This window comes from Polypterus senegalus, chromosome 14 (genome assembly GCF_016835505.1).
Source record: "Polypterus senegalus isolate Bchr_013 chromosome 14, ASM1683550v1, whole genome shotgun sequence".
Classification (NCBI taxonomy): domain Eukaryota; kingdom Metazoa; phylum Chordata; class Cladistia; order Polypteriformes; family Polypteridae; genus Polypterus; species Polypterus senegalus.
The window spans coordinates 61794629-61820698 of NC_053167.1; the positions used below are offsets into that span (position 1 = coordinate 61794629).

A 26070-nucleotide genomic window follows, 5' to 3' on the forward strand; every position below is an offset into this window, starting at 1 on the left:
AAAGGTACACAGTTTTAATAATATCCAGCAGTTCTTTAGAATCTGTTGATAGCCATCCTCCCATCCATTTCCTTAGATGTTATTATTGGACCGGAATGCAGGATTTCCAATAACATTTGATAAAAATAACCTTTTTTCTGCTTTGTTAAATTACTTCTTATCACATAAGGTCAAACCTATTGACTTTTCAAAATAGTGTTTTTAAATCAGTCAGTTTCAATGTTGTTTTAATATATTCTTGGTAAATATTTAACAAAGCTGGTCAGTAAAAGCCATTCAGCATTTACCTGTCAATATTGACAAAATTGTGACCTCTTGCACTCCATTCAGTATGCACTTCTAAGAAGTCTAATTGATTATTTGAGGAATATTTTGAAAATGTTCTCATAAGAATGAACTGAATCTACTGGTGACTTTCCAAGTCCAGGTGAGATTCCGAGTGCAGGCATCAAATCATCAATGGCCTTGAGATGAACTATTAACTTATCCAGGGTTTTGTTCCTACCTTGCTCCCAGTGATCCAAGTGTGCATCGCAAAGTCCTTGAACAGAAAAAAACAAGTTTGGAAAACAATCTGGAAGAACCGGAATCACAATTAAATATACAGTACAGTTGTTTCATCACATTAACATCCATGTTAAATGGTTCTGTTTACTGTAACATATTATAGTATATACATGCATTGTTGTTTGAATTAAACAGTCTAAAGTAATGTCCTAAATAAAATACATTTTCACAAAAATAATTTATTTTAAACAGAATAACATCTTATATCTTACATTGAAGCATGAGTGCCAAGTAACTGAGATATCATTTTCTATAGATGTAATTCGTGCTGCATTAACTGGCTAAATCCAGAGTTTATCCTCAGTTTGTTAAAAGGACTGTCATTTGACTTCCTCTTTCAGAAGCTGGGCCAATCTCTTTATCATAACCCTTATTTTCAAAGAGTTTTCTTCTTTAGTTGATTGAGGAATGACTTGTTCATTACATTTACATTAGAAAGATATGCATTTTTTGAATCTAGCCGCTTAAATTCTACAGTAAACACCATTTACATGCTATTTCCTATGCCCAACACAAATTCATCATCCAAATGTAAATAATCCTTTTCACGGTGATTTATGGAAGGGAAATATTTTAATTTATCACAGTTGTGGCATACTTTAATACAGGGGCCTCATTTTGTGGATTGCATCTTAACATACAGTTTAGCTTGAAGATTAGTAAACTATTGTTTATAACAAGCCTATTATGGTTTTATTCTACAGCATATCATATAGTCTGCAATAAGATGATTAAATGAATTTTACTGTGAAAACAGTTCTTCTTAACATCCCTCTTTTAGAATAGAATGAAAGAATGTGAGCTATAAGAAATTATAAATCTGTTTTAATTTTGCATTAATTATGTAAAATACACATTAATATTAATTACTTGAATTCAATTTTGTGTACATACAGCAAAATCTTTTTCATATTAATATGCTGAGTTGACGCAGGCATGCATTTTTAGTATTTACCAGTAAAATACCCTTCACGAAATGATGGGTCAAAATAAAATGCAATAAAAGGTACATTTATGGAGCTTGTAATTTGAATGTTTTTGGTGATTTGGATGCAGATGGCTTTATGGTTTCTGCCTCTTCCATGCGCCAAGTCTGCCATGTTGCTAGTTGTGCCTGAGCTTCAGGGACTTCTTCAGGTGTCTGACTGGCACACTGTCCTCCTCCTTTGAGCATTTTAAAAAACAAAGCTTTTCTGCTTTATTCACTTGTTTGGCTTAGCTAGCACATTGGTTGTATTATCTGAGCTTTGGACTAGCAGTATAATGGACTGTGACCCCTGTCTGCACTCATTTTGAGTGACTGTAATCCTTTGGTGCAGTAAGATATTCCTTTGATATGAGTATTACAGCTTTAAAGCTTACCTGCTCTAATCTTTATGAAAATCCTCACTTTGTCTCCACTCAGCCACACCTGCCATCTGAAAAAGAAATACAGGTAATGCATAACAAAACAAATTACACATGTTGATTTTTCTTTATAGAATTCTTTTTCTGAGGAATTGGGTTGGGTATTCCATCCATCCATTATCCAACCCACTATATTGTTTTTTCTATTTATTTTTTTTTTATTTTATTGATTTTACTAAAATCAAATAACATTCCATGCACATAACTCAAGTTTTACAAAAAATAAATATATAAATAAAAAAGGTTTTGTTCATGCCTTGTGCCCTGTGCTGGCTGGGATTGGCTCCAGCAGACCCCCGTGACCTGTGTTAGGATATAGCGGGGTGCAAAATGGATGGATGGATGGAAAAAAAAGGTTCTAAACAAATCAACCCCCACCCCTGAGAAAGAGAGCTAGGCCAGCAGTGTAAAACTTTATGCTAGTAAACATAAGTGAATAGATAAATTAATAAATGAATAAAGAGATATTTTTTTTTCTATACCGCCAGCTTTTGAATTTTGTGTTAAAATATTGTGTACTGTATTGAAACAGGTCGTATACTGTATGCATCAAGTCCCTTAGAACAGGATTTGCTTGGTAAGACGTTTTATCTTAGATTATAAAGATTGAAACACAAAAAAATCAAATAATATTATACTACATGATGAATCAGTGAATAATCAGAATGAATCTACATAACAAACATAGCAAAACTGAGGGTACAGTCTCAACAAATGGTGCAGGTGTTTAAATGGAGTAAGCAGCATTTACATTCACAAAACATTTGAGCAAGAGAAATAAATGTGGTAGATACTCCTGTGTTCTCTACAGTTGTACCTGTGCTTTTTGTGCATTTTGCTAGGGAGATAATAAATATGGCTCAGGCACAATTGAATACTAGATACTCAAGAATAGTTATTATACTTAAGAAAATAGTAGGCTATTATACAGTGGAAAGAGTAAATAGCAGAAATAAAATTGGTTACATTTTTTAATTCACAGCTTTTTAATAAACAGTATATTTTCAACAATTCAAGTACTGTATGCTTTTCAATGCTCTTTATCTGCATTGGCAGACGAGTGATCATAAAGACAGTACTTGACCTACCTACTGATCAGTGTTTTTTCAGTGTATCATCAGCTGATAAGGGGCATTAGGTACAAATCATCTTTCTTTACTGTACAGTATTTCTAAACATGTCATTATGAGTAGCTTGGATTTTGCCGCAGTATGTGTGCTTTTATATGCTGGATTGAAATTGGTAGGTCTGATGGATAAAATTATAATCAAGTTTTTGTACAAGAATATTTCAAAAAGATTGTTTTGCTGACTTTAATGTTACTCAGTCAAACATTCCAGTTACTGCACATTGCAAAGAAAAAAACTGATATTACAAACTGATTTGCACATTTAAATGCGTTAGTCAAAGTGTAGCAATATACTTTTAGGATGGCATGTTCACTGAAGAGAGAACAGGCCTGGGATAAAGACTTCTATCCATTTCATATAGGTGCCTGTAACAAAACCCTTCTGAACAAACTAATGGCATGGCACCTTCACCTTTAATGAACAAATAGACCTAGGAAAAATGAGCAAAAAAAAAAAAAAACTAAAATTGTTTGGAACAAAGGGTCTTCTTGAAGATTTTTAACACTGATCTGGTAGCCTCAAGTTTGCCTCTTGCTTACCACAAATTCTAAATATTTAATTTCCTTAAGACTACTGAAGTGAATGCAGAAAGATGATTTCTAGGTAACACACTTATTCCTCCTAAGCGTGCAGGAAAAAGAAAATGCCATTGTCATCTAAATGTGCTGCATTGTAGATTATCACTTTTGTATATTGTCCACTTGGGAATAGTGATGTGTTCACTAGTACTCTCATAAGAAATGTTTTGTAGAGCCATACCGGCTATTGTGTAATTAGGTTGAAGATTGATTTTACTACTTATATTTAACTCTTTACACTTATTTACAGTGACATTCACTTTTAAAATATTTTCCAGGTGTTAGGCCACATTCTTGGTTGGTGTACATTACGTAGTTTATGTCTACATTTTGCCATTTATTACTAAAATATAAAAAACGCTTCTGTTTTAACAATGTGTTTACACAGATTATTGTAGAAACGGAACACACATGAAATGCATGTGTTCCAAATAACGACCTATTTTCCATTCTAAAACTCCAGCACTTCACTCCCAGATAATCAAGGCTTGAACTGGGAGAACTTTGTGCATGTTCAGAGGCGGTGGGGGGATGGAATAGTAGGCTGCTTGGTGCTTGTCTTGATCGGCACATTTACAAGACAAAAGACGCTAACGGAGAGGTGCAAAGGGATTTAAGGTGAGCCGGATTTACAAATTTTTTTGTAGGCTTTGGTAATTCTAGTGTTAAAGGCGGTCACCCATTCAACACAATCCTCCAGTATGTGCAGCACTTAGACAAGCCATGAGCATGGAAAGCAGAACAATTGGTAATAACAGTTCTCTTGCAGTGAAAGCCACATTTGCAGAATCAGATTGGGATGAACCAGGAAAAGAAAAAACTTTTATTGTACATAATCCAAAAAGTCAACGCCAAAATAAAAACAAACATATCAAAATTTAAGTAAACAAAGTAAACACTGTTATGATCTATGATTTTCAAAAATGTATCAGTAATTTCTAGCAGGATTTGTAGTTAATTATTTACCAACTATTAGGTCTTTAAACACAAATCCGGGGTTTATTTTTTATTTTTTCTTGACCCTTAACAAAGTTTAAAAATTATTTATATTTTACTTTGATATTTCTCTCTGACACTTTCCAGTTTTTATTGCTCCATTCAATAGGTTGAAATTTGTGTTCCTACATCCTCCAGTTGCTCAGGGTGTGTTCACAGAAGACGTGATCCTGGCTTCATTTTACATGTACCTTTTGTAAAAGTGTTTATTTGATATTTGGACTTCAGTCTTCACACATTATACACTTCATGTCAAAATTTCCTGTCATCCTACATTTACATAGATCATTGTAGACACGGAACACACATGAAATGCATGTGTTCCAAATAGCAATATATTATTTACCCTTTTACAACTCAAGGCACCTCACCACCCAGATAAAGAGACTTGAGCTTGGAGAAGTTTGTTTACAACTAAATCTGCACTGCTGCTTCTGCTGATCGACACATTTGCAAAACTAAAGACGCTGTTGGAGAGGTGGGAAGGAATTTAAGTTTTTTCTTAGGCTTCAGGGATTCTAGTGTTAAAAGATTTTTTTACTCTACTTTCTTGTGTTTTGTCCATGAAGGTGTTTTAATTTTGACAAAATATCTCTTTGGACTTCTAATCATTTTCATCTTTTCCTCTGGTATCTCTTGTACACACAATATAAGGAAAGATTAAAATATCAAAAAGACTACACATGAACTGGAATGCAATTGGCAGGCAAGACCTTGAGACTCTAAAGTCAAAGTAAAAGAGGTCACAAAAAAACAAATACTCAGATGATGAAGAGGCACCGTATAAGGTAAAAAAAACAAACCTCAAATACTGAGATCCAGAGGAACACTAGATAGAACCAGTTCACTAATGGGATCACTATTATTATATTAAATACTAAAAAGTATTAGCTTTCTTTAATTTTATATTTTTAATCAAGTAAAAAAGAAATAAACTGAAGTATCATATACCCCAGTGAGAGAGCTGTTGACAGTAAACATGATATATACAACTGACCTTGTTCGCAAATTTTTCACAAGTTTCCAAAGGAACTGACCTAAAGAAATAACTTAAATGTAGGTGGCATTCCCAGAATACCTTTACAAAAAAGGTTAATGGCAATTCAAAATCAAGCTGAGACTGTAAAAGAAATGTGAAAAAATTTCAAAATCAAGCTTGCTTAATTCTTTTCAACATTCAATAGGATTGTTGAAAAACACATCAGCTAATATCTGTTACTCCAGACTTAATTGGATTGACGTAATTTTATTTTAAAGCATTGCTGCATGCAAGTGCAGGTATTATCAATATGACATAAAAATACAAATAATAACAATTATATAAAATTCAACTAAATAATAAATCCCATTTATTATTGTGAAATTCCATTTTACAGCAGATAGGTTTCATTTAGAACATGGAGTCATTTGTTTTGTAAGAGCAATAGAAAAAAGAAGAACATCATTAAGACGGTTGCCCTTAACTTACAATGTCTTAAATGTCAAAAGGCAAGAACAACATCATTAAGATTATTGCCCTTAACTTACTATGTCTTAAAAGTCAAAAAGCCCAAGAAGTGTTGTATTCATGTAGGATGGCTGAAAAATTAGTCATTTTGCCATCTGTGAATTATATAAAAAAGAAATCTTCACTTTGGATTTAGATCTTCACTATGATCAACCACTGAACTTAATCCTGTAATACAGGACAGAAACCTCAGGTGTACTTGGCTAAAAGTCACAGACAGAGGTTACAGTTTACTTAATTGTGTAATAAGTTTAGTGATGAAGAAGTTACGTATTAGGAATTATGCATTGAGCTGAGAATAAGCAGGCCACAGTCAAGACAAAGCAGTGCAATGTGTACAATGGGCTGGGTCTTATATTGAAGAAATGGTGGTAGACAAAAGTCACAAGAACCATTAGCTACCAAACAAATTAATCAGTAAATCTCAATATTAAAGTTAATGTTTTGATTAAATGGACAATTGGTGAATGTTTCAATAAAACTAAAATATATGAACATGCTGCGGTGGGCTGGCGGCTTGCTCAGGGTTTGTTTCCTGCCTTGCTCCCTGTGTTGGCTGGGATTGGCTCCAACAGACCTCCGTGACCCTGTAGTTAGGATATAGCGGGTTGGATTATGGATGGATGGATGGATATATGAACATGTGTGGCACTGGACAAATCTAAATCAACTGCATTTTATATTCACAGTGTGATACAGTGGGCTTCAGTGTTGTCTTTGACTTGCAGTGTTACACAATGCAAGCCATTGCACCTTCTTGTGCTTCAATTGAAAAAGAAGAAAAAAATATATATACAGCTATATGTGCATGTTTTTTGAAGAAATTCATAATCAATAAGAAAAAAAACTAAATGAAAGATACACCAGATAATCAAGAGAACAACTTGACAATTAATAAAATAGGAATTGAAGTGTGAAAATAGAAAGAAAAAAGATCTGACAAGCTGATTTATTGGTTTGTAATTAGACTGGCATCAAAGTCATGCTACCAACTGGAAGAGACTAAAGTGTATATTTCCTAGTATGCACCATGGGAAAGTTGTTCTCATTTTGGAAGGAAACACATTTTTGAAACCTTATATGATGTTGGTCTTGCTTCAGAATAAAAAAAGCACCATAAGTATTTGGAGCAAGAAAAAGAGAGCAACATTAACTATGCATGCTGTATCTTAGCAGCACATCCAGGCAACAAGAGAGCAGCCTTTTAAAGTGTGAAGACGTAACTTGAGTCACTCCCATGGGTACAGCATGCTCTTCTAATATTCACAAATGACTTCCTCTCCATAAATGATAATTGATACATTTCCATACATCTTCAAATTCAATTTTATTTATATTTAAGTGAATTTATGTTTTGAATGAGCCACCATTGAAAGTGGTCAGTTTTCACAAGCATATCAGATTTAATTTATATGATGAGGACTTGTAATTTTGTATTGCTCAGTAAATAAGTATTATAAATTGGGTATATCGTAATTAACTCTTAACTTTAAAGTCTACCTACACCTTAATATATTACGTAGCAATTTTTTTAAATAAATATGCTTTATTTTACTTATTGTGATTATTTTAACCCATTGAAACCCTGTGTCATTAGCACCAGTTTTTGCAACAAATTCTCAACAAAAACAACTGCAAAATGCAAACCTTGGAGTGCCTAAATATTTAAAGAGTGCATTTGAATTAACAGAAAAAAAGCAATGGTTTGTTTTCTCTGCTGGCACTTGCTTCTTTTTTGCAATTATGTTAATACCAAAAGTCATTAAGCAAACCAAACTTCCATGTGAATAACAAAATATACAGCCCTAGTCTTGAATTTGTTTTAAATTAGCTACTGTATAGACATCTAAAGGAAAACTGATGATTTGTTTCTGTTGAATCAATGTAAACAAGGTGGAAAAAACAAATCCAACAACTTTACAGAATCTTCTTTTTTGCCTGCTCAAAATGCCTGCTCAAAATGTTTAAGAGAAAGTTTAGGTATATTATATGTAATAGGATCTATAATGTTAGATGATGAACTTAAAAAAAGAAAAAAATAGGGTTAGGTAAGAGCATGGATGGCAGAAGCACGTTATTTCAAAAGTAAAGCTGAATGAAATGAAAGGAAACACCCTAAATGAATTTTCTTCAGAATTCTTATTTTAGCCTATTTTCTTGAAATAAGTAATAGGTACTGAGAGATTTTATAATGTAATAACGTGTTCTTAAAATTATTTTCATGGATCCCCATCTCATCTCTTTAATCTCATGTTATTTTCTGAGAACTGTTTGCCTGATGAGAGTCGTGGTGGCAGTAGACCAAGCAGGTCTTCCCAGATTTCCCTGACCACAGCTATAGAATCCAGCTCTCCCTAGCCGAGACATATAATCCCACCAGCAAGCCGAGACATATAATCCCACCAGCATGTCCTGGGTCTGCTACAGGGTCTCCATTCAGTGGGATGTGCAAGCAGCAGCCCTAAGGTGGAGTTTAGTGGCAGGCATAAGTAGGAAAGAGTTGGACAGACCATAATTTTTATTTTGAGGTTCAGGGGGTTTGAATGGGTACTTAGGGGGAGTGATGGGTGGCTGGGTCCCATGCCCGGCCGGGACGCCCCTTCAACACTGGATCTGGGGGAGAAGCCATGGGATGCTCTCTACATCCCCCAGAACGCGTGGTGGCAGGCTTCCTGGGTTACATCGGGGCCACAGGTGTGGGACTTCAGGACTCAGACCTGTTGGGCTCCGTGGCCACCACACGGAGGAGCTGCATGGCTTAACGAGCCTCTGTGGACTGGAATGTAGCCACACCTGGAAGTGCAGCCTAATTAGGCCAATTACCACCTGGAGCACTTCCGGGAGGGCTACAAAAAGAGCCTGCAGCCACTACTCAGGGGCCAGAATCGGGAGGAAGAGGACGAGGTTGCCTTGGAGGAGTGGTGGTGCCAGAAGAAGGGTTGGTTGCTTTGATTAGTGTTTGAGACTGTGTTATACCTGTGGTGTTCATGGGGAAGATGTGCCCCACTGGGGAAGAGTGTTTGGGTTGTGTTACTGTGCTTGGGACTGTGTATTGCCTGTGGGGTTCACAGGGAAGACGTGCCCCACAGGTGAAGAAAAACAAAAAGTCTGGCGTGTTTGACACGTGCCTCAGTGTGAATCTGTGCCGGGTTGGGCGCCTCTATAGCACCTTAATTCACAGGGGGATTTAGGAAACTCCATATTTTGCACCTTGCATATGACTTACTGAACTTACCAATCCACTAAAAGAAAGCAAGCATATTAACAATATTTAATTGCTTAGTCTTTGGTTTCTGCAACTACAACTCATCCTTACCCTCTTTAAATCTAAATAAATGTTCGTGTTTAGACTTTTATTAATTTCTTTCAATTTGATCCAAATTTAGCCTTTGCAATATGTGTGTCTTAGTTTTTCCTTGCCAAACCTACTTCCATTGTCTTCTACTGAATTTGCTGCTGAGAATTCAAATTCATCATAACTAGAAGTAGAACAGGGTGGTGCAGTGGTAGCGCTGCTGCCTCGCAGTAAGGAGACCTGGGTTCACTTCCCGGGTCCTCCCTGTGTGGAGTTTGCATGTTCTCCCCGTGTCTGCATGGGTTTTCTCCGGGTGCTCCGGTTTCCTCCCACAGTCCAAAGACATGCAGGTTAGGTGGATTGGCGATTCTAAATTGGCCCTAGTGTGTGCTTGGCGTCTGTGTGTGATTGTGTGTGTGTCCTGTGGTGGGTTGGCACCCTGCCCAGGATTGGTTCCTGCCTTGTGCCCTGGGATTGGCTCCAGCAGACCCTGTGTTCGGATTCAGCAGGTTGGAAAATGGATGGATGGATAGAAGTAGAACAAAGGACCAGTCAGGCCAGAAGTGTCTGAAAGTCCGGAGAGCATATCAAGTTTGCTTTTGAAATGTAGACATGTTCTCGAGACTTTAAACGTGCTTTTGGAAATTGGACGCTTGGTATCATACATAGCAATGGTTTCCAATCCGATCCTGGAGTGATACAGTGGTTACAAGTTTTCCTTCTAACCCTTTTCTTAAATTGTGACCATTTTTTTGCTGCTAGACTTCCTATTTAAGATGTAAACCCCGTAATTATTTCTTTTTTCCTTAAATAGCAGTCAGACAAAATGAAATATAAAATGAAACAACACATGAGCAGCAACCTGTGTCCATCAAAAAATATCAGAAAATAAGGAAAGGTGAAGGTCTCAGTAATGCTGATCTGCTCAGGTTCACAAATTAACCATTTTGTAAATGTCTGCTATGACTGAATGACTGCAGCAATAAAACATGGAATTGAATTACGGGATTAACTAACAACAAGAATTAAAAAACGGTTACAGTGAAATTGGTTGGAGTTTAAGGCCCTGACTTTGCTGGTCATCGGTTGGCTCATGTCACATCTAATTTCTGTTTGAGTGCCATTTAAGGAAAAAAAAAATGAAAGGAAAAACATTCAGAGGATGGAATCTTAAAAACAAGCCAAATAAAATGAAGAGAAAAGAAGTTAATCAACAGCAAAACTGGCTACTAATTAAGAAAAAGTTTAGAATGAAAACCTGTAGCCACGACATAAGGCCGGAGATGGAGATCCTTGATCTATAGTATTACCTAGTGAAGCGGTCTAGGATTGTTTTCGTCCTCTTAAGTGTATTTTTTTATACGAGAGCCATGTCATTTTTGATGTCTTCAGTACTGAATATGTGGAACCGCTTTGGCTGTACACCCAACCATATGAGTAATTTTAACTTATCACTTTGTCAAGTTGAAAATAAAGTTGACTTTTTCTTCAAGATTCTCACAAAACTACAGTATTTTCATTCATTTCTACAGATAATTTTTAGTGATTGCTGCTCTGATTATCAACCAATTCTCTGAGGTTTATCATCAAAACTGCTTATTTTCTTTTATAAAGACCATTGTACCTATCCCCATTTTCTTTACATTTTTAATGTTTATATGAAGATGATTTGCTAGTTTATCCCATTATGATAAACTGTAATAGACTCACAGGTAAAGTTTGCAGTGTCAGTACAATAATAATGTGTATAGACTATCATGAGACAGACAACAATTTTTTTTCTTCTAGTATCGAAATAACTGAGCAGAATTGGCTGTATTTGTCTTTTCACTTATTCAAAGTTTTTTTTATATATTTGTATGCTCTTGTTGCTATATCAGCTACTATTATGTGAGAACATTTATAATGTTTATTTAATAACACCACACAATTACTGTACACTTTTAAAGACACTGTATTTTTTCAAATGGTCAGATGCAGTGAAATTATGCAAAACTAATCTCCGTAACTAACAAAGATGAAGGCCTTTGTTTGTTTGTGAGAAAACATAAGAACAATGTACTGTAATGGTGCCAGAAGTAATAAGAGTGAAGATACAATCAAATGCTTAGAAAAGTCTTTATAAAAAGAAATCTTACCTCTCCATGTCACAGAAAACCCATGTGTTCCTGCTGGTCAATAGAAACAAGAGTATATTACAAGAGGTTTCCTTTCAATTCAGGTTACAGAGCTAAGCTGTAATGAACAAAGCAGCTGAAGATGGATGTGCCAGCACAATGCTGCTGTTATCAGTGGAGAGCATACGAGAAGAACAATAAGGTTGTGAGGGTTATTTATAAGAATCTACAGTACACTTGACTGTCGAGAGAAAAATGCTACAATTGTATGCAAACCAAACACTATGAGGTTACAACAGTTGAACAAAGATAGTGCTCAACAACGTTATTCATGCCTGTCGCAAAATGTGAAAAAAACATGGATCTCAAATTTTGATAAATGGCTAAATATTTTTTTTTTTTTTTTTCAGGAGTGTTTCAAACATGAATGCAAATTCTGACAAATTCTTTTGGGAAGAAAAGTGCTCCATCATCTGGTTACAACAGAAATGTTTATTTTTGCACAGATACATTATTTTTTTAATATCCCTTACATATCGCTTTAATTTTTTCTCATTCAGACTAAAATGTAGGAGTATATTTTATTTAAATTGTGCAAATGAGTTGCCTGCAAATGTAGAGAAAGGTCCCCCAACGTCAGCTTAAAGAAATGGACTGATATAAAATTGAAAATCTGGCCTGTCTTACACTGCCTAGGGGGCACATCTGTTTAAAAAGTTATCCTAAAATTTATGTTTTTATTTTTATTTAACTCTATTGACTCTCATTTAAATTCTTATAATCCAGTTTTACCTCAAGTGACATATGTCTAAACTATTTTTGTATAAAGTGGTGCTTAAAGCCTCAGTGTATATAGTGTAGTACAGTATACTCAGAAGTCTGTCTTTGTGGTCATACATAGAGCACAAAATAATATTTATCATAATAATGCTGATGCAGTTCTATAACTGTTTGCCTATATGGTTTTGAGTACCACCTCACACTCAGTGGTGCTATGGTACTCTGGGGCTCCCAGAACCTAAGACCCTGAACTGTGATAGAAGTAAATGGATGGAGTGTAAATAATACAATAATACTATTGCTAATAATAAAAATTATGGTTTATTTGAAGGATCAGGGTAATGAAAAAATATGGGAAAATGTTTAGCAAAAATGTTAACAAGTATAGCTGGAGGTGTCTACAGAATATATATATATACACTTACCTAAAGGATTATTAGGAACACCTGTTCAATTTCTCATTAATGTAATTATCTAATCAACCAATCACATGGCAGTTGCTTCAATGCATTTAGGGGTGTGGTCCTGGTCAAGACAATCTCCTGAACTCCAAACTGAATGTCAGAATGGGAAAAAAGGTGATTTAAGCAATTTTAAGTGTGGCATGGTTGTTGGTGCCAGACGGGCCGGTCTGAGTATTTCACAATCTGCTCAGTTACTGGGATTTTCACGCACAACCATTTCTAGGGTTTACAAAGAATGGTGTGAAAAGGGAAAAACATCCAGTATGCGGCAGTCCTGTGGGCTTAAAATGCCTTATTGATGCTAGAGGTCAGAGGAGAATGGGCCGACTGATTCAAGCTGATAGAAGAGCAACTTTGACTGAAATAACCACTCGTTACAACCGAGGTATGCAGCAAAGCATTTGTGAAGCCACAACACGCACAACCTTGAGGCGGATGGGCTACAACAGCAGAAGACCCCACCGGGTACCACTCATCTCCACTACAAATAGGAAAAAGAGGCTACAATTTGAACGAGCTCACCAAAATTGGACAGTTGAAGACTGGAAAAATGTTGCCTGGTCTGATGAGTCTCGATTTCTGTTGAGACATTCAAATGGTAGAGTCAGAATTTGTGGTAAACAGAATGATAACATGTATCCATCATGCCTTGTTACCACTGTGCAGGCTGGTGGTGGTGGTGTAATGGTGTGGGGGATGTTTTCTTGGCACACTTTAGGCCCCTTAGTGCCAAATGGGCATCGTTTAAATGCCACGGGCTACCTGAGCATTGTTTCTAACCATGTACATCCCTTCATGACCACCATGTACCCATCCTCTGATGGCTACTTCCAGCAGGATAATGCACCATATAACAAAGCTCGAATCATTTCAAATTGGTTTCTTGAACATGACAATGAGTTCACTGTACTAAAATGGCCCCCACAGTCACCAGATCTCAACCCAATAGAGCTTTGGGATGTGGTGGAACGGGAGCTTTGTGCCCTGGATGTGCATCCTACAAATTTCCATCAACTGCAAGATGCTATCCTATCAATATGGGCCAACATTTCTAAAGAATGCTTTTAGCACCTTGTTGAATCAATGCCATGTAGAATTAAGGCAGTTCTGAAGGCGAAAGGGGGTCAAACACCGTATTAGTATGGTGTTCCTAATGATCATCTAGGTGAGTGTACATATATATTGTCACACATGGGCGATTAGGAGGCAGTCAAAGAGCCTAAAGTTGAGTAAAACATTGCGAGATAAGGGGTTGTTATGTGGTACTTACCTGAACTCTTTTCTCTCATCAACAGAAAACAAGAAGGAAAATAATACTGCAACTTCCGGGTTCCAAAATGGCTGCGATGACGTTACTTTCGGCCACCATTGATGACGTCACTTCCGCCCCACAAAACACCTCACTTACGGATCCTGTTGCCACATCACCACATTGCCAAACGTTTCCTGTCACATGTGTTTTGTTTCCTATATAACCATCATTTTGAAAACAGTTCATTGTACTTTTTTTTACAAGGCTTTGAATCATTTCATTTTCTTATTGTCTGATGACAATATACGGGGACGGTCCCCAAATCTTTATTTTGTACTTTGTGACGTTTATTCGACCACAATTGGCGTAGCCGGCAGGATTGTTGTTCCAGTATGTCTGAGTAACAGGACCTAAATACAGTTCTCTCCACCATAATGGGAGATCTACAAACTTTAAAAATTCAAATGGAAGAGACGAGGACCCAGTTAGCAGAATTGAAGGCTCGTGCTGCAGCAAGAATACGGACGGAGGTTGCTCGATCACCACCCATTGCTCTGACAACTTTAACGGAATCGGATGACATTGCAACTTATTTTTTGATCTTCGAACGTACCGCTAAGCGGAACGCTTGGCCGAGGTCGGAGTGGGCGTACCAACTGGCTCCCTACCTGAAAGGAATGGCGCAGAGGGCTTATTATGATTTAACTGAGGAGCAGGCTGCTGATTATGACACTCTAAAAACAGAAGTATTCAAACGCTATGGCGTATCCTCAGAGCAGCAGGCAAGAGAATGGAGGGAGTGGCAGTTTGACCCAGAGAGGCCACTAAGAACCCAGAACTTCGAAGCCTGGGGAAAGGTCTGTCGTTGGCTACGGCCTGACATAAATGATTCCCATAAAATGGCCGAGCTACTTGCGTGTGAGACCTTTGTGCACGCCCTCCCTGAACATATTGCCCAGCAGGCCCGGAAGCATACCTTTGAGGATATGGATACTCTAATAAAGATCGCAGAGCGTCATTGGGCGACTTGCAAATCGGGGCAATCAGAACGGTTCTCTCGCCGAACCCAACAGGCACGTGGGGCAGCTCTTGAGCCCCCCCGACAAGCTCCCGAACCTGCCATCCGTAGAAGGGACAGACCAGCTAATCCTCCCCGCTGTTTCAAGTGTGGGGAGATTGGACATCTGTCCCATAACTGTACATATGAGCCCATGGATTGTTCGTTGGTGAAGGAAGAAAGTTATTGTGCCACAGTAGATAACCCTTTGTCTCTTCCTTATACAGGTGCAGTTATTATAAATGGCAGAAAGGTAAGGGCTATGTTTGATTCCGGGAGCAACATTTTTATTGTTGCTGCCCGTTTTGTTTTACCGCAACAGTGGACTAAGATCAAAACTAGTCTTAAATGTATTCACGAGGATATCCGGTATTATAAGACAGCCAGATGTGTAGTGACAGTAAATAGTATCCTGATGAGCATGGCTATGGCTGTATTACCGGATCCCCCGTTTCTAGTCATACTTGGTAGAGATTGGAGTGAAATTACCAGCGGTAAAAACGTAACTGTACCAAAGAAACATGTAGGCTTAGTAATGGAAACTATTGATCCGACTGCCTCCACACCATGTCCCACAGTAGCACGGGCTGATACTAGAACCCAATGTGAAGAAATTGATGTCCCATCGCCCTCCGCGGGAGCTAATACAGTTAACGTGGAGGACATGGAGGCAAAGCCCTCCCTTGAGGTCACGCAAGACCCAATTCAAACTTTAACTTCCCAATTCCTTTTAACACCTTCGTCATTTAAAAGAGAACAGTGGAACGATGATTCCTTAAAATTTGCCAGGAATGCTATAGTATCCACCAAGGGTTATACAACTTTGGCTCCCATGCCACCAGCGCCGTTCTTTGTTATTAAAAATGAATTATTATATAGAGTCGCAGATCACGGGGGTGAAGTGCGAGCATCGTTGTTAATCCCACGCACTTTTCGGCGAAAAGTGTGTGAGTTAGCACATGCCCACCTTCTAGGAGCCCATTTAGGCTCAGAAAAAACTTTAGAGAGGATAAAACTCAGATTTTATTGGCTGGGAATAAATGAAGAGGTCCGGCGATTTTGCGCTTCTTATCCGGAGTGTCAACTTCGCCAGATTCCAAAAAGGACTCAAGCTCTTCTTGTTCACCTTCTCCTTATTGATATTCCATTTAAAAGAGTCGGAATCGATCTCGTAGGACCCTTGGAACCCTCGTTAAAAGGATTTAAATATATTTTGGTATTAGTTGATTATGCCACTCGCTTTCCAGAAGCTGTTCCATTGTGCTCAGCTAATACTAAAAACATTGCACAGGAGTTAGTAGGGATATTCGCTCGTGTTGGGATCCCCAAAGAGATTTTAACATACCAAGGGACTGCTTTCATGTCGGAGACGTTCAGGGAAATCGCTAAATTACTCTGTATAAAACATCTGAAAACATCAGTCTAACATCCCCAAACTGACGGGCTGGTAGAACGTTTTAATCAAACCTTAAAACAGATGTTACATTAGGTAGTTACTAAGGATGGAAGAAACTGGGATCAGTTACTTCCCCTTGTTTTGTTTGCTTACCGGGAAGTCCTACAGGCCTCTACAGGTTTCTCTCCTTTTGAATTATTGTATGGGAGACTACCCAGAAGGCTTTTGGATATGTTAAAAGAAGGATGAAAAGAGGAGGTCCTCCCTACTTCAAATATTCTTGAATATATTGCGAAATTACGCAATAGACTTGAGAAAATTAGACGAATTCTAAAAGACAATTTGGAAAAAGCACAAGCAACGCAGTCTCGTTATTATAATAGAAACACCACCATTCGGGAGTTCATCCCGGGTTTATCATGTAATGGTGCTCGTCCCAACCTCCCATTCAAAATTGTTAGCACATTGGCAAGGCCCCTATGAAATAAAAGAAAGAAAAGGACTTGTGGACTATTTGGTTAAACAACCTAAAGTCGACCGAGTGAACGAGTTTATCCCATTATTAAGCTGAAACCGTGGAAGGACAGGGACATTGATCCCTCCTCCGGACAGCCTCGTTCTCTTTTCACGTCATGTGCCCATCTTAATTTTGGTCCTGATTTGACACCTGAGCAAAGGCAAAATCTCGAACGGACTATCTTGTCTGTCCCTAAAGTTGTGGACGAGATACCTGGACGTACTGAGTTGATTGTTCATGACATCATTACGGACCCTGGAGTGATTGTCAGAGAGAGACCTTACAGGCTCCCGGAGGCAAAGAAAGCGGAAGTGGAGTTGGAAATTAGACGAATGCTGGATCTAGGGGTTATTGAAGAAAGTTATAGCCCTTGGTCTAGTCCAATTGTCTTAGTTTCTAAACCTGATGGCTCGTGGAGGTTCTGCAATGACTTCCGACGACTTAATCAGGTCTCTAAATTTGATGCGTATCCCATGCCGCGAGTGGATGATTTACTTGATCGGTTAGCAAACGCTCGATTCCTAACTACTCTTGACATGACTAAAGGGTATTGGCAAGTTCCCTTAACGGACTCCGCTAAAGAAAAAAACGCTTTTAGTACACCCAGTGGACATTGGCAATACAATTCCTTTTGATTTGCACGGGGCACCTGCTACTTTTCAGCGTCTGGTAGACACATTGCTACGGCCCCACAATTCCTATAGTGCCGCCTACTTGGATGATGTTGTCATTTATTCCGGCACATGGAAGGATCATGTATTGCAGGTTAAAACAGTGCTCTCCACACTAGTGTCAGCAGGGCTTCATATTAATCTGAAGAAATGTTTCTTCGGTTTAAGAGAAGCCAAATATTTAGGCTACGTGGTGGGTGGGGGTATTGTTAAACCACAATGTAATAAAATTGATGCCATCATGAATTGGCCCCGTCCGATGAATAAACGGCAGGTACAGGCATTTTTAGGGTTGGCGGGTTACTATCACCGTTTTGTACCGCATTTTTCTGAAATTGCTTTGCCCTTATCTAATCTAACAAAGAAAAGTGCGCCTTTAAAAGTGGTATTGGACGATTTGGTTGACAAAGCATTCTGTGACTTAAAGTTGGCCCTTACGTCAGCACCTGTTTTAAAGTCTCCTGATTTTTCTGTTCCTTTTGTTCTCCAGACCGACGCATTGGCCACAGGATAGGGTGCCGCGCTGAGCCAATGTGTCGACGGTGCTAAACACCCCATTATGTACCTTAGCTGGAAATTGTTGGAACGGGAGACCAAGTATGCTGCGGTGGAGCGAGAAGCCTTGGAGATCAAATGGGCTATCACATCTTTAAGGTACTACCTATTGGGACGCGAGTTTACTCTGGTGATGGATCATGCAGCTCTGCAGTGGATGTCCCTTCATCGTGAGTCCAACCCGCGCATCACTAGGTGGTTCTTGGAGTTACAACCTTATTGTTTTAGTGTCATTTATCGTAGAGGTTCCTTGCAAGCCAACGCAGATGCTCTCTCATGTCCACGACCTCGTGGTGCAGGTCGCCCGAGCTGAAGGGGGGGGGGGTCATGTCACACATGGGCAATTAGGAGGCAGTCAAAGAGCCTAAAGTTGAGTAAAACATAGCAAGATAAGGGGTTGTCACGTGGTACTTACCTGAACTCTTTTCTCTCATCAAGAGAAAACAAGAAGGAAAATAATACTGCAACTTCCGGGTTCCAAAATGGCCGCGATGACGTCACTTCCGGCCACCATTGATGACGTCACTTCCAGCCCCCACAAAACACCTCACTTCCAGATCCTGTTGCCACATCACCACATTGCCAACCGTTTCCTGTCACATGTGTTTTGCTTCCTATATAACCGCCATTTTGAAAACAGTTCATTGTTCATTGTACTTTTTTACAAGGCTTTGAATCATTTCATTTTCTTATTGTCTGACGACAATATACGGGGACGGTCCCCAAATCTTTATTTTGTACTTTGTGACATTTATTCGACCACAATATATGTATAGATTTATATATTCAGCCCCGGCCGGGACGCCCAGGAGGACCGGAGGAGGGCTTGTGCCTCCTCCAGACCGCGAGGGGGCGTCCGTCCTGGTTATGTTGGGGCCTCGGGTAAAGGGCTTGGAAGCCCAGCCCTGTAGGGACCTGTGGCCACCGCCAGGCGGCGCCCCAGTGCCTGAATATCCCGGGAGCCCAGCACTTCCGCCACACCAGGAAGTGCTGGGGGGAAGACGACAGGGGACACCCGGACGGCTTCCGGGTGCGCAGCCGGCACTTCCTCCACACAGGGGAGTGGCTACAGGGAATGCCGGGAAGCAGCTGGAGCCCATCCGGGTTCCTATTTAAGGGGCCTCCCTCCAGTCATCGGCAGAAGTCGGGTGGAAGAGGACGGAGCTGGAGGGAGGACTAGAGGCAGCCAGGAGAAAGGCACTGGAAGAGTGTGGCCTGGACATTGGGGGAATCGGTGCTGGAGGCACTGGGGTGTGTGAGTGCACAAAAACTTGTATATAGTATCTATACTAATAAAAGGCAAAGCCCTCACTCACTCACTCACTCACTCACTCACTCACTCATCACTAATTCTCCAACTTCCCGTGTAGGTAGAAGGCTGAAATTTGGCAGGCTCATTCCTTACAGCTTACTTACAAAAGTTGGGCAGGTTTCATTTCGAAATTCTACGCCTAATGGTCATAACTGGAAGGTATTTTCTCCATTAACTGTAATGGAGTTGAGCTGGAAGGGCGGAGTTTCGTGTGACATCATCACGCCTCCCACGTAATCACGTGAACTGACTGTCAACGCAGTGCGTAGAAAACCAGGAAGACCTCCAAAAAGCGCTTAAGAAAACATGCATTATATAATTGAGAAGGCAGCGAAAAACAATAAGAAGCGACCGAGTGACATATACTACCATATTCATGAGTGTTGCTGCCTCGGAAAGAAAGCAAGGTGTAAACCTAAACTTTAAATTAAGTTCATAGACAGGCTACGCTGGCGTTTCACATGCCCACAGGTAATGCGGGATACAAGTTTAATGAGAGGACGCAGGATATAAACGAGAGTTTTGATCACTTTGTAACTAAGTTAAAATTGTAGGTGAAGGGGTGTGCTTATGCAAATTCCGAGAGACTGTGTTTGTGGGGATTGACAGTTAAGGCGGTGGGGAGTCACGCCATCATCTCCTCCCATTCATCTAATTTCGGTCTGAGCTGAGCTCCGGCTAATGCCGTCTTCCGAAGCAACTTTGTTAGACTGCCACCAAATACTCACAGAAAAATCCACAAGTTAATACACACGCTGTCTCTATAGAGTTTCTCCACACTGAATCCTCCAGGCACTACTTACAAAAGGTCACATTGACAATCGTGTTACGTTATTTTTAAAATCTTTCCTTTTCTTAGCACAAGCACAGCTGAGAAGCTTCGATGCATGTGCTCCATAACGCGTTAAAAATAATGCATTTAATCACACTTTGCATTACAAGCAAAGGGGAGCTTTTGTCAATGCATGATTTCCTGGTACACCGATTACATTGATCAGCGCATCCCGATTCATTTTACCCTCGCAGCACCTTAGTTTGAGAAGAAGTATGAAAAAATATGAGGTTAACACAGAAAAACAGATCACCAATTCAAGCTTTATGAATAATTGATTCGCCATCAATAATTGTTTTGGTAAAGCCATCCTCCTTCCATTTTATAATTTTTCCGCCACTAGCCATGATTAAATGAACGGTAAAAAAGTAAGAGCAAAGCGAGGGTGACTTATTTAGGCAGGCATATATATGACAGCAACACTCATGACAATGTCAATCATGTTACGCTATTATTAAAATGTTTACTTTTCTTTTCATTACTTCTTTAACACACTACTTCTCCGCCTGCAGGTGCTGGTATTTTGCTATATATATATATATGAATGACCTCCAAAGAGCGCTGAGACTTTTGATATCATGAACATGTCTGCAAAAACTGGGGTCTCCTGCCCAGCAAAAGTCGACCAGCCAGCGCGCGTGCATAGCTGTGCCGGCCTTTGAGACACTGACTGCGCTTCTGCCTTAATTCAAAGTGAGCACTTTTAATTTTTTCCATCCTCCCCCTGTGCTATAGCCCAGACAAGTTGCAAACACGGGACCCCTTTTCTACACCACGGCAAAATAATATTAAGGCGATTCACACTTTCTTTTGCACGTATATGATTATGAGGTCCTCAGCTCGGATTATGAAGACACGCACAGGAGTGGAGGACTGACAGTGCCATCACAGCCAATTAATGGCGGGGACGTCTCACCAGTCTACACAAGACCCACCGCGACTGTCCCCAAAAGGCAATCATAACGCCAGCTAACACATCTCTATCTATACTAATAAAAGGCAAAGCCCTCACTCACTCACTCACTCACTCACTCATCACTAATTCTCCAACTTCCCGTGTAGGTAGAAGGCTGAAATTTGGCAGGCTTATTCCTTACAGCTTACTTACAAAAGTTGGGCAGGTTTCATTTCGAAATTCTACGCGTAAGGGTCATAACTGGAACCTATTTTTCTACATATAATGTAATGGAGTTGAGTTAGAGATGGCCGTGGGGCGGAGTTTCGTGTGACATCATCACGCCTCCTACGTAAGTACGTAGAGAACAAGGAAGAACTCCAAACAGCGATGAGCACAAAACGCCATTTCACAATTGAGAAGGCAGAAAAACATTGTGAAGCAAATGATGCATACAAGCATATTCATAAGTACAGCTACTGCGGAAACAAAGCACGGCGTGAACCGTAAGTTTATATTAAATTAAGTTCATAGACAGGCTGCCACTAGCGCTTGAAATTTAGTGCCTGCCCATATAAGGCCGCCCATCAGCGCAATCCAATACAAACACTGCCGGTAAATATTCACGTGTGAAGGACTGTGCTTATGCAGAGGAAGATGAGATGGTCAGGGTGGTGTTTGGCACAAACTCATTGAAACTGCGAGAGAAACTTTTAAGTGCCGGGTCTTAGCTGACATTACACGAGATGGCACCAGCACAGCTGGGAACCTTCGATGCAAGAACACCAAGAACTGCCCAAGCGGAACTGACGCAGTGCACAGACAAAAAGCAACAGTTCCAAAGAGTGCTGAACAAAAACCGAATTACACAATTGAGAAGGCAGCAAAAAATATGAAGCGCCTGATACATACAATCATATTCATAAGTGCAGCTACTGCGGAAACAAAGCACACGGTGGAAAAAGTGAATGTCCCGCTAAAGGAAGACAGTGTAAAAAACCCGTGCATGCAGTTTGTCACATCTCAGATAAAGAGGAAGACGAGCTGTTTATTGATGCAGTAAGAAACTAATCGATGAATGAAACCTCTTATCTTTACAACGATTGACAAACACGGAATGTAACTTGAACACAACACATCCTACAAATACGACCTGATTGAAACAAATAATGATAATCAAATCCTTGATGACAGCAACATTCAATAACACTCACAAAACAATTACTGTATATTGACAATCATGTTACGTTATTTTTAAAATGTTCCCTTTTCTTTTTCATAACTTCTACTTCTCCACTGCGATACGCGGGTATATATATATAAATATATATATATATACCCCGACCTACAGTACATACTCTCGCATAGACAAGCCACATGCTGTGGCACAATTGTAGAGTCTTCGTTTCTAATGCCGACATTCGAGGTTCGATTCCCGAGAGGGGATGCACTGAGTATGTACGCGCGCTACCTGATTCATTTTACCTTCATCTCCTTGGTTTGGGACGTATGAAAAATATTAGGTTAACTCAGAATCATGTTACGCTATTTTTAAAATGTTTCCCTTTATTAGCACAAGCACAGCTGAGAAGCTTCGATGCATGTACTCCATAACGCGTTAAAAAAATAACGCATTTAATCACACTTTCAATTCCAAGCAAACGGGAACTTTTGTCAATGCATGATTTCCTGGTACATCCATTACACTGATGCACACATCACAGCTACAAAAATGTTAAGAGTCGGAATAAAGCGCGTTCCTACGACTGATCATTTCGACTACCCGAGTGAAGCCTTGATAAAAGCATGGTTTTGTGCACACTGAAAAGCAAGCAAAATTAGATGCATTACAGAAAGCGGACTTTGTGGCTCTTACTGGGGATCATTGGACTTCCGTGACCGTTAGTAATTCTAATTACATCTAATTACAAAATGTTCAATGATCACACTGTTTTAGCCTAATGTACAAAATAATTTTGGCTAATGTTACTCAGAGTTTAAAGATTAAGTTGGTCAAATTACCTTTTATGTTTCTGACTTATTTTTTAAGAAGAAAACTGCACTTTATGTTGAAATTTTGGTTATTATTTAAAGACAATACTATTCTGAAAATGTACTTAAAGTACTTAAACTACCACTTTATTTTAAGTCTGCCCAATTTTAACCAGGGATGATATTTTTGTTTCTGTTTTGAATTCAAATGCAGTTTAAAGGCTTTTTTTCAGAAATTAAAACAGCTTCAGTTTACAATATTCATGTCCATGTCTATTATTTGATTCTGTCACCCACTAAAACCCTTTTAAATTAAAAAAAAACATTTGCGATTTGGGGCAAATTTACGTGTGCGATTACATACGATTAATCAAGATTAATTCTTACACAGCCTCTAATTAATTGGATTAATTTTTTAATAGAGTCCCACCCCTAATATATATATATATATATATATATACAGATATATATATATACAGATATATATATATATATATAAATAGATATGACAACAACACCCATATCAATGACAAAACAATTACATTAACAATCATCTTACGTTATTTTTAAAATGTTTGTTTTTCTTTTTCATAACTTCTTTAACACACTACTTCTCCGCTGCGAAGTGTGGGTATTCTGCTAGTACTATATAAAAGAAAAAGGCAACTTTCCTTTCTTTACACCTTTTTCCTTTTATCCCAAACCAAAGCCTTTCTCTCTTAACACTGCAGAGGACACAAAACTAATTTTCTTTAAATGCCGGTAAGGCACATTACCAGAGGCACAAATTTGAACGTTCACATAGAAAATGTAATTTCAATGTACCTGTACTTCTTAAAACGTTAATGTTTTACTGTTTAATAACTTTTTCATAACTTCTTTAACACGACATCGCTGCGAAGCGCGGGTATTTTGCTATATATATATATCACAGCGACACTCATAACAGTGACAAAACAATTACATTGACAATCATGTTACGTTATTTTCAAAATGTTTCCTTTTCTTTCTCTTTCCATCTTTAACACACTACTTCTCCGCTGCCAAGCGCGGGTATATATATATATAGATAGACAGAGATATATATATATATATAGATAGATATGAGAACAACATATATATATATATATATAGAGATAGATATATATATATATAGATAGATATGAGAACAACACTCATATCAATGACAAAACAATTACATTAACAACCATGTTACGTTACTTTTAAAATTTTTCCTTTTCTTTTTCACACCTTCTTTAACACACTACTTCTCCTAAGCGCTGGTATTCTGCTAGTATATATATATATATATATATATATATATATATATATATATATATATATATATATGTGTGTGTGTGTATATGTATATATGTAGATATGTATGTATATGTTTATATATGTGTGTGTGTATGTATATATATATGTGTGTGTGTATGTATATATATATGTATTTGTGTGTATATATGTGTGTGTATATATATATATATATGTGTATATGTATAAATGTATGGATATGTATATATATATATGTTTATACAGTGTGTGTGTGTATATATTGTAAAAGACCCATGAGAAGACAACAAAAAGGTTTGGGGTTTTCCGGCCCCGTATATTGTCTAGAATCCACAATATATATTCAAATAGAAGGTCAAAACATAAACAAAAACTGTTCATATGCGCGATGCCGTATCATGGCGTCGGCGGCCATTTTATTAGGGAGGAGCCGGAAGTGGAGGGATGCTGGGAAGGACCGTGAGGGAGGATGGGATTGATGACGTCAGATCAAGATGGCGGAGGAAGGGCGGAAGTACCGTACTGCGGTCAAAACCCGGCTTATGGTGGCGGGGGGTCCTTTTTCCTATGAGGAAGCAGAGGGAGAAAGTTAGTACCCCGCCATTCCCTGCCGGCAAATGTGTTCCCAGGTGCGTTCAAATCCGTCCGCGGTCTCCTACTTGCACGTGCGTGACAATATATATATATATACTTGATGTTTTTCCCTTTTCACACCATTCTTTGTAAACCCTAGAAATGGTTGTGCGTGAAAATCCCAGTAACTGAGCAGATTGTGAAATACTCAGACCGGCCCGTCTGGCACCAACAACCATGCCACGCTCAAAATTGCTTAAATCACCTTTCTTTCCCATTCTGACATTCAGTTTGGAGTTCAGGAGATTGTCTTGACCAGGATCACACCCCTAAATGCATTGAAGCAACTGCCATGTGATTGGTTGATTAGATAATTGCATTAATGAGAAATTGAACAGGTGTTCCTAATAATCCTTTAGGTGAGTGTAGCTAAATGATTGTGCATCAATATTATCAATTAGTTATAATGAGAAACAAAGAGATATATTTGAGAAGTGATTCTGATGACCTTTTCCTCTAACTCAGTAAAAGAGAAAGTCGAGGGGAGCACACTTCCAGTTTTTTTATAAAGTTTTTATTGTCTGAGCCCTTTTATTGGAGGGTTAAGAATAGGACCAGAGTCTGTCATAGAAGTAGTAGGTGCAGCAACAGCAAAGGCAATGAACTAAACTCCAGCCAATTATAATTTTCTACTTAGCAGTCTTCTTCAACTAATAATCCGTTTACCATTTATTGTGTGTTTTCAGATCTGTAGTTGATACTTAACTGAACACTAATTTAAGATTATTATACAGTCTCAAATTGCAGTGTCCAACAGAATTAATAAAATATTTTAAGAAGTAAGAAAAAAATGTCCTATACTGAGTCCTACACCGAAAGAG

General features: G+C 38.7%; 1 long non-coding RNA gene across 1 annotated transcript; it reads right to left on the reverse strand.

Annotated features, from left to right (window-relative positions):
* Window positions 1-462: 462 nt before the first annotated feature.
* Window positions 463-11765, reverse strand: LOC120514615. The gene is made up of 3 exons (XR_005630496.1): window positions 11619-11765; window positions 1930-1985; window positions 463-541 (listed from the first exon to the last, which is right to left on the reverse strand). It is a non-coding gene; the product is annotated as an uncharacterized LOC120514615 (long non-coding RNA).
* Between the last annotated feature and the right edge of the window lie 14305 nt (window positions 11766-26070).